Source organism: Bombina bombina, chromosome 3 (genome assembly GCF_027579735.1).
Source record: "Bombina bombina isolate aBomBom1 chromosome 3, aBomBom1.pri, whole genome shotgun sequence".
NCBI classification, from domain to species: Eukaryota; Metazoa; Chordata; class Amphibia; order Anura; family Bombinatoridae; genus Bombina; species Bombina bombina.
In genome coordinates, this window is record NC_069501.1 from 46,656,305 (window position 1) to 46,664,465 (window position 8,161).

At 33.4% G+C, this 8,161-nt stretch overlaps 1 protein-coding gene across 1 annotated transcript in view; it reads right to left on the bottom strand.

Annotated features, from left to right (window-relative positions):
- BOC (BOC cell adhesion associated, oncogene regulated) overlaps nt 1–7,925 on the bottom strand; it is a 102,042-nt gene extending 94,117 nt beyond the window's left edge. Inside the window, exon 1 of the mRNA XM_053705816.1 lies at nt 7,591–7,925. The gene's annotated coding sequence lies outside the window, so the exon portion shown is untranslated. The remainder of the gene's footprint in view (nt 1–7,590) is intronic.
- Between the last annotated feature and the right edge of the window lie 236 nt (nt 7,926–8,161).

Genomic DNA, 8,161 nt, shown 5'->3' on the forward strand with positions numbered 1-8,161 from the left:
GAAGACATTTTGAAATAAAATATCTTCATTTTTAACATAGGTGATAATTTCTTGTCAGCATTTTTCAGCTATGCTGCATCACTTTAAAAGGGACATGATACCCAAATGCTAAATCACTTGAAACACATAGGTATAACTAAGCAATAATACAATGATCAAATACCTTGTAAACAACGCTTCACTAATAAATATATTTACCAGTTCATTGCTAGACTGCTTTCTGCAATTGCTGCTGTCCTTAAATGACTGTATCCTAGAAAAACTATATCTAAGGGGGAAGTTGTAGGACAAAAATAGGAATCCTAACAAAGCAGAGAAATGAAAAAATAAAATCCAACAAAAGTATTCTGTGTTTACAGTATGTATATTTATAAAGTAACTTGAGCGCAGAGGGCAATCTGCCCTGAAGAGGAATTTACATGAACATATTTGGAAGATAAGAATGGGTTGAAATTGTAAATTAATCTGCTGTTTATTCAACTGGATTTGTATGGACACTAGTTCTTCCTGTTTTGTGTCTATTAAGGATCTAATGAGATTAGCATCTACCCTAAAAAATACACAAAGCGTTTCCTTAACACCTTGGTTGCCAGAGCAGAGAGAATTGCAATGTGTTGCTATGCAATATGCTGCAGCCTTCCCTTCATTAGCCTAAGGGTATCTAATTGCAAATTTGCTAAGCAAATTTGTATTTAATTGTACCTTTAATGGGCTTGTGGAGGCTTGTTTTTCCACACTAATACAACTGCATGAGTTGCCCCTATCAACCAATAAGCATAAATACTCCAATATTAAAAGAACTCTAGTAGATGAGGAGATAAGACAAGATAACAGGTTTTTAAACCTAGCAAACTCTAGGTCACAACATGAGAGTGCCCATTAGAGAGACAACTGTATTTCAAAATTATTCAAATGTACATTTTATTAGCATTTGCTGATTTTTTTCCATATGCGTACCTGTCAAGCCACAAGGTGTGACACACTATTTAGAGTCTGTTCTCCAGATCACACTATGGATCAGTAAAATCTCACTGCAAAATGAAAAGATTGCAAATCTCTCCCTATTTGCAGCACATCTGCATTGTCGATACGGAACATGTAATGTGGTGCTGTCACATTAAAAACACTCAAAATTTAGTGAAATAATTATATAGTTTTGGATAGGTTAGAATTTAGATTACAGCTTCTACTTATAGAATTACTATAATTTGAGAAAAAAAAGATTACGTTGTAAAATAGATTATCAAAAGTACAATAAATCAACACCTATATAATAACTAATGAAACCTAAATTATAGTAATATTCTATTTCCACAATGAGACTGAAACTTTTAATATTTTTTTAAACAAAATAATAATACTGTTGACACAAATATTTATTTACTTGTAAATATATGATGTATATTATGTATAATGCTTCTGAATCATCTCTTTCAAAAATAATGAAGGTTAGAAAATATGTTAAAGTATGTTAGGAATAATGTATTAAAGGGATAGGAAACCCACAAATGTTTGACTCAGACAGAACATACCAGTTTAAAAAAAGTTTCTAATTTACTTCTATTATCAAATATTCTGTGTTGAAGAGATACCTAGGTAGCATCTGGATCACTAAATGGCAGGAAATAGTGCTGCCCTCTAGTGCACTTGCAAAACTGCTGCTATATAGTGCTCCGGAAATGGGCCTACCCCTAGCATACATCCCTGCTGTTCTACAAATTATACCAAGAAAACGAAGAACAATTGATAATAGAAGTAAATTAGAAAGTTGTTTAAAATCGCTGCTCTATCTGAATCATGAAATAAAAGTGTTCGGTTTCATAAACCTTCAAGCCACAAATATAAAGAGAATGGTAGGAAACTAAGGTTGCTATTTTACAGCAGACTTCTTTATGTGCAAGATATGTACAAGTGATTAACCCTTTAGATGCCTGCTGAGGCCGTCGGAGCAATGTCTTGCCATCCTTTCATAAAGCCCCACTCTGTGGTGATCATATTCAGCATAGATAAACTGTGTAATTGTTGCTTATTGGCTCAGCGGCCCTTACTGCTCAGGAACCACAGTATTTCTCTGCATCCCAAGCTGTACTTGAACTGTGTGTTAAACACATTTGTGGGTGTTAAACACATAGAGGTGCAGGCTCTATAATGAATTAGAGCATGTCATATTTCCACTATAACGGTCCTTATGGCTAAATGAAACCACTAAAACAAACTGCTCATTATAATCTCTCGTAATAAAAGCAGAACAACATTATTCCGTCCTGCAGCACCCTAGGAAGCCGTTAGTTTTACTCCAGGGTTATGAGCTAACCAAACTCCCAACATGCATTGCTGCTCTTAAAATCTCATATTGAGCTGAAGGAACAAATGGTTTGTGTTTTACAGGCTCTTGAAACTCATTACGGCATCCAAATATAAAGTCGCCACTGATGCCCTGCGGTCACACAAATACACCTTTGTAGTTTTTGTAGTGCAGCCTCACACCTTCCGTTCCCTCCATAAACCAGCTGAGCTGCACCTGACATACTGCAGACCCTAAATGCCAGGCCTCAGTGAACACGGCGGCTAGCGATACCATATGCTCCTCATACGTGTATTAACAAGCACAGTAAGCAGCTCGGTATCGATAGACCTTCCTAGTCCTTTTAAAGCTATCAGCGACGCCTGTTACGTTAAATGCAAATATTTCTTATTGTTTTTCCTTTTTTTTCTCCCTCATAGAGAACAGTAACCTATAACATAAATAATAAAAAAATTAAACAAGAGACCTTTTTTCAAAATTATTTAAAAGAACATTAAACAGAAAATTGAATTTCTCATAAAAAAGTTGAATTATGCATTGTGGGGGAAATAAATCTACACATTCATTATTTATTTTCCCTGATTTTCCTCTAATTTTAAAAGGGACACTGAACCCAAATTTTTTTCTTTTGTGATTCAGATAGAGCATGCAAATCTAAGCAACTTTCTAATTTACTCCTATTATCAATTTTTCTTCGTTGTCTTGCTATCTTTATTTGAAAAAGAAGGCATCTAAGTTTTTTGGTTCAGTACTATGGACAGCACTTTTTTATTGGTGGATGAATTTATCCACCAATCAGCAAGGACAAACCAGGTTGTTCACCAAAAATGGGCCGGCATCTAAACTTACATTCTCGCATTTCAAATAAAGATACCAAGAGAAAAAAGAAAATTTAGATAATAGGAGTAAATTAGAAAGTTGCTTAAAATTTCATGCTCTATCTGAATCACCAAAGAAAAAATGTGGGTTCAGTGTCTCTTTAATCTCAAATTTTTAGTTTTTCTAATGCTCCCACCAAGACTGAATTGTATCCTGCAGGGTTCAAAACTCTAACCCTGCTGTGTGTTACAAAGCGATTGTTTATTCAGTGCAGGAGCACATTTATATCTGTCACTAATTGGCCACAGCAAAGAGGATAAGAGAATTGTTTCTATGCACTGCAAAAAAATGCAAATTTTGCTAAAAAAAACAAACATTTAAAACATTTTGTATGCAGATATTTTGCAATGCAGTGCTTATTTTATTTTTTATTTTTTGCAAAACCTAATGAATGACTTTTATGCCCTTTAAATAAATGAATAATAATAATAAATAAGTATCAAGATAGTGTTAGTCTGTGACCACACAACCACAGTTTGTGTAACTGAGGCTGTAAAACGCAGTTAATCTGTGTAATTAAGGTGAAGAGATAAGAGGATAATGAAGCCACTTCTGAAGTGGTGTGAACAGCACTCACCTCCGTTTCTAGACTTTTTACAAAATCAGTAAATACTGCAAAGTGAGAGCGTAACTTCCACACAAGACTCACATTTTAACAACCCTTTAAATAACACGTTTTATCAATAGCAGATATTCTCTCTATACATCTTTATTTGTTCTACTGCAGCACAAAACCTACCTTTAGTAAGTACTGCACAACCCAGCTCCAGTACCACAATTGGGTCTTGGCTGCTCCAATCTACTAAAAGTGAGGTGCAGAATACTATGGTACACCTTCTTATTGGCTGGTTGCTATTCTATCAAACTGAAGGAAGGAGAAGCTATGGACTGCACATGTGCTAAATCATTCTAAGCTTTAAAATTATACTTTATTTAAAAATAAGAAAAACAAAACTTCAGTAGTGTTTAAAACCTGTTTATTTAAAATCAAGATAAAAATATGAGCTATTTATGACCTTTACAGCATGGGAGACCAGTAGCAGTTATTTTCTGTGTTTGGCTAACTTGTAACTAATGCCATGTGTCAGTGACACATAAATTGATGTTTTAGTACTGAATTAAACTACTTTTTTTTTTTTTTTTAAATTGTGAGGCTGGTCCCTATAAACCAATAGGACAGGCAGGGTGTTGCTTACCAGTCTGTAAGCATAAATATATAGGCAGGTGACCAGCAATTAACTTTAATTTCAGTTTTGTATGGTTGCTGCTTTTCCATGTGTGTGATGGGATTATTTTGGTACAAAGTCCTTATATTAGGCTTCAGTGTCCAATGAGGGCACATGCAAACTGAATGGTGTCATTTTTATACATCTTAGGTATTATTAGGATTATGGATACTGCCATATAAGAATTGTAAAACCTTATGCACATGTTAAATACGATTTAAGAATAAATGTCTTTGCAGGGATAGAAATAAAAGTTTGTTACCCAAATGATAAATGCTATTACATGTAATTAGCGACACATTCTTGCACACTCAAGTAAATGTCAGATCTTGTGACACTAATCAGATAATTCACGGTTACACTTCTAAATACTGTAATTGCAAATCTGCAACAGATTGAGAAGCAGAGAAGGTGGGAGTCACATCTGCCTAATGACCCACAGTCTGATTCAGTTTTTGGCAACATTTTAGGTTCCATGAGATACAACAATGGCCTATGTTCACCATTTTCCATCACTAAAGCATGAATATAGTCCTCAGAAGCTTAGAAACTTGACAAATCTAGGTGAGGAATCCACAACACCTTGTATTGTATCTGGTTCTTTTGGGTATTTCTATAAACACCCTTGTCTACTGCCTAAATACATGTGTGGTTGGCTCCTAAATTTGAAATATATTTGCCAACCACTAACTTAGTGTTTATGCTCCAGATAGGTTTGAATTGAAATGTGTCTTGTGACAGCAAATCTCTCTATTTCTCATGCACCTAAGCTACTCACTCCGTAATTGCTAATTGTCATTCATTAAAATATAACAACTCTACTTCTCCGGATTCTCTTTGTTAAACAGTGAAATTCACCAATGTACAATACAGTGTTTTCTAGGGCCCTAGGGATGGGCTGGTGATAATTGCCAGCTATCTCTGTGACAAGGAACTAGTGATAATTGCCAGCTATCTCTGTGACAAGGAACCTCTAAACAGTCTCCAATGCCCACATAAACACAGAGTAGTGCACTTTACATAACTGCACAACTATATTACTAGGATACTTTTTGGCTCATATATATCCATACATTATGGTGGTAATATCAATAGCAGCAAAGTAGCATTCTCTGTAAAAAAGTGTCCTGGGTGCATCCTAATGTGATGATACATTATCAGCAAAGAGTCAACAGCTTGACATACTGTTGACAAGTCACTTCCATACCCCTCAAAATCCCAACATTTGTCACTTATTCCTGATGAGACATTATGATAAAGATAATGGCTCAGTAAACAATGAACAAATGTTTTAAAAAAACACACATGGCAAGTGATCTACCTAAATATGAGTATTGTGTTAAATAGCAAATAAACATTGTAAAACCTTAAATTCACCAAAATTACAAAAACATAGTAAACAAAAAACAACATAGCCATTGCATGCTGTGCTATAGAAATGCACCATATAGCATTTCTTTTGTGTATAAACCCAGGTCCTACAAAAGGATCAGTATATAATTTCCAAATTCTACTGTCTGCAGCACCTAATCCTTAATCATAACAACACACATAATATAAATACATGATCATATGGTGTATTTACTACATCAACATGTGTCCGACTTGTTGATATTTTCAAAAACTCCCAGATACACCTCAAGAATGCAAACTTTTTTTTACTGAAATTAGCTAAAAATGATTATAATTGGTCCATAACCTTCCTGTATAGTTATGAACACACACACACATATATATATATATATATATATATATATATATATATATATATATATATATATATATATATATATATATATATATATACATACATACACATACAAGCACACATACATACACACACAACACATTTATTAATTAAACTGTATTTTTTCCAACACATTATTTTATGCCCTATAAACAAATGTGAACAGTAAATAAATATAAACTCATTTTTTATCATATAAATATTTTCAAATATTTCAGAATAAAATTTTATTTATATAAATATTGTAATTCCATTATAATGAAAAAGTGATAGCTAGAGACACAAGGTCAAATATTTACTGTATTCCTACATAGCTGGAGTTGATTTAGCGAAGTGAAGTTTTTTTTTCCTTGGTAAACAAATCACTGAACATATAAACTATGAGACAATGATTCTTTGTGTTAATATTCTAACAAATATAAGACCTACAAGCCAAACATAATTTGCTCAAACCCACGCTGCACAATAATTCATAAATATGATTATGGCCAAAAACTATACTGATGTGTTAGAGAAGCTAAGTTTAGACAACTCCTGTTAACAAGCAAAGTTTTATACAACTTGTATTTGTTAATAAATACAGAAATAAAAATGTAGAAAAAAATAAATCAGAATAAAAAAAGTTTTGCAAATATTTGCTCACATAGTTTGATTCATCTGAAAATTCCATATAGTTACAATTTGTATAGATTATTTTTTGTGCAAACACCAAACAAAATCTAAATATTGAAGGCACTTTAATCATGATATACTATTGTATTGAACAAAGTAATATGCTTCACTAAATTAACATTTCAAAACATAAAAGTGAAGTTATGTTTTGTATTAATTTACTATTAATCACTAGTTTAATTTTAATATTTTCTTATACATTTTTTATCTAAGAAATACAAAAAAAAGTCTCAACTAAATGTGAATGCAATTTAAACCAATAACTATATAATAATAAATATGTACAGAGAACAGAATTATGAAAAAATATATATATTTTGCATTTTGAGAGAAAAACAAACAAACTTATTAATCTAATTAAATACATGTATTAAGATTTTTTTTTTAAATCACATCATATACTATACTCATTCATTATTTTCTAAATGTTTTTTAAAGTTTTGATACAACTGATTTACTCTATAAAATCATTTTGTGTGTGTGAAAAGCTACAAGTAATCTATAAAGCAATTGCTTTAGTTAAAAACAACAGACAAGGCCTATCCTGTGAAAACAGCAATAAAACAAGCCAAAACAGACTAATCTTAAAACTATCATCAACAGATTATCAGAAAAACACAAGTTTAGGGCTAGTGATATAAAGTTAATAGCAAATTAAATATCTTTACACTGAACTGTAAACAAATCAACTGAGGTCAGACACACAGGAGAATGCTCACAGTCACATACCCCCATACACATTTACTTGTTTTAGTACTTACCAGGCAGAGCAGAAGTTAAAACTGCTGGAAAAGTTGCAAAACAAATTCCTTGAGTTTTGCAAATAATATTTATAGTTCTGTGCTGAGTTGTTTTTATATGATTTAAGCACAGAACATTACTCCAGTAAACCAGTGAGCATGTTCAGTTAAGGGAATTGCTATGCGCAGGATTTGATTTTTCTTTTTTCTTTTTGGATGACTGATTCCTAAAACAATCCCTTCTTTAGCAGGCTGGTGCCTCCCCTCTGAAAGTAGAGATGGGGGAAGGGACAAAAGAGGCTGGATTTAGTGTGGGATGAGAGGTTCAGGCTTGTACCAAAACACACTAAACTCTTCCTAGATGTGCAGCATCATCCCACAACTCCCTGAGTGAGCCATCTGATTGAGGGGACTTGCAGTATCTGGGGTGTATGCACATAGGCCACCCAATAAAAGATGCACAAAGTTTATAGTGCTGATTGTAATAGGCAGAGAACACTGTAAGAATAGACAGGTCCCCCTCCCCCAGTGTTTGGGGGGTAGCTTTAAGACCCTCTGTCCCTCCCCTATTCATGAGGGGGATTCTGCAGCT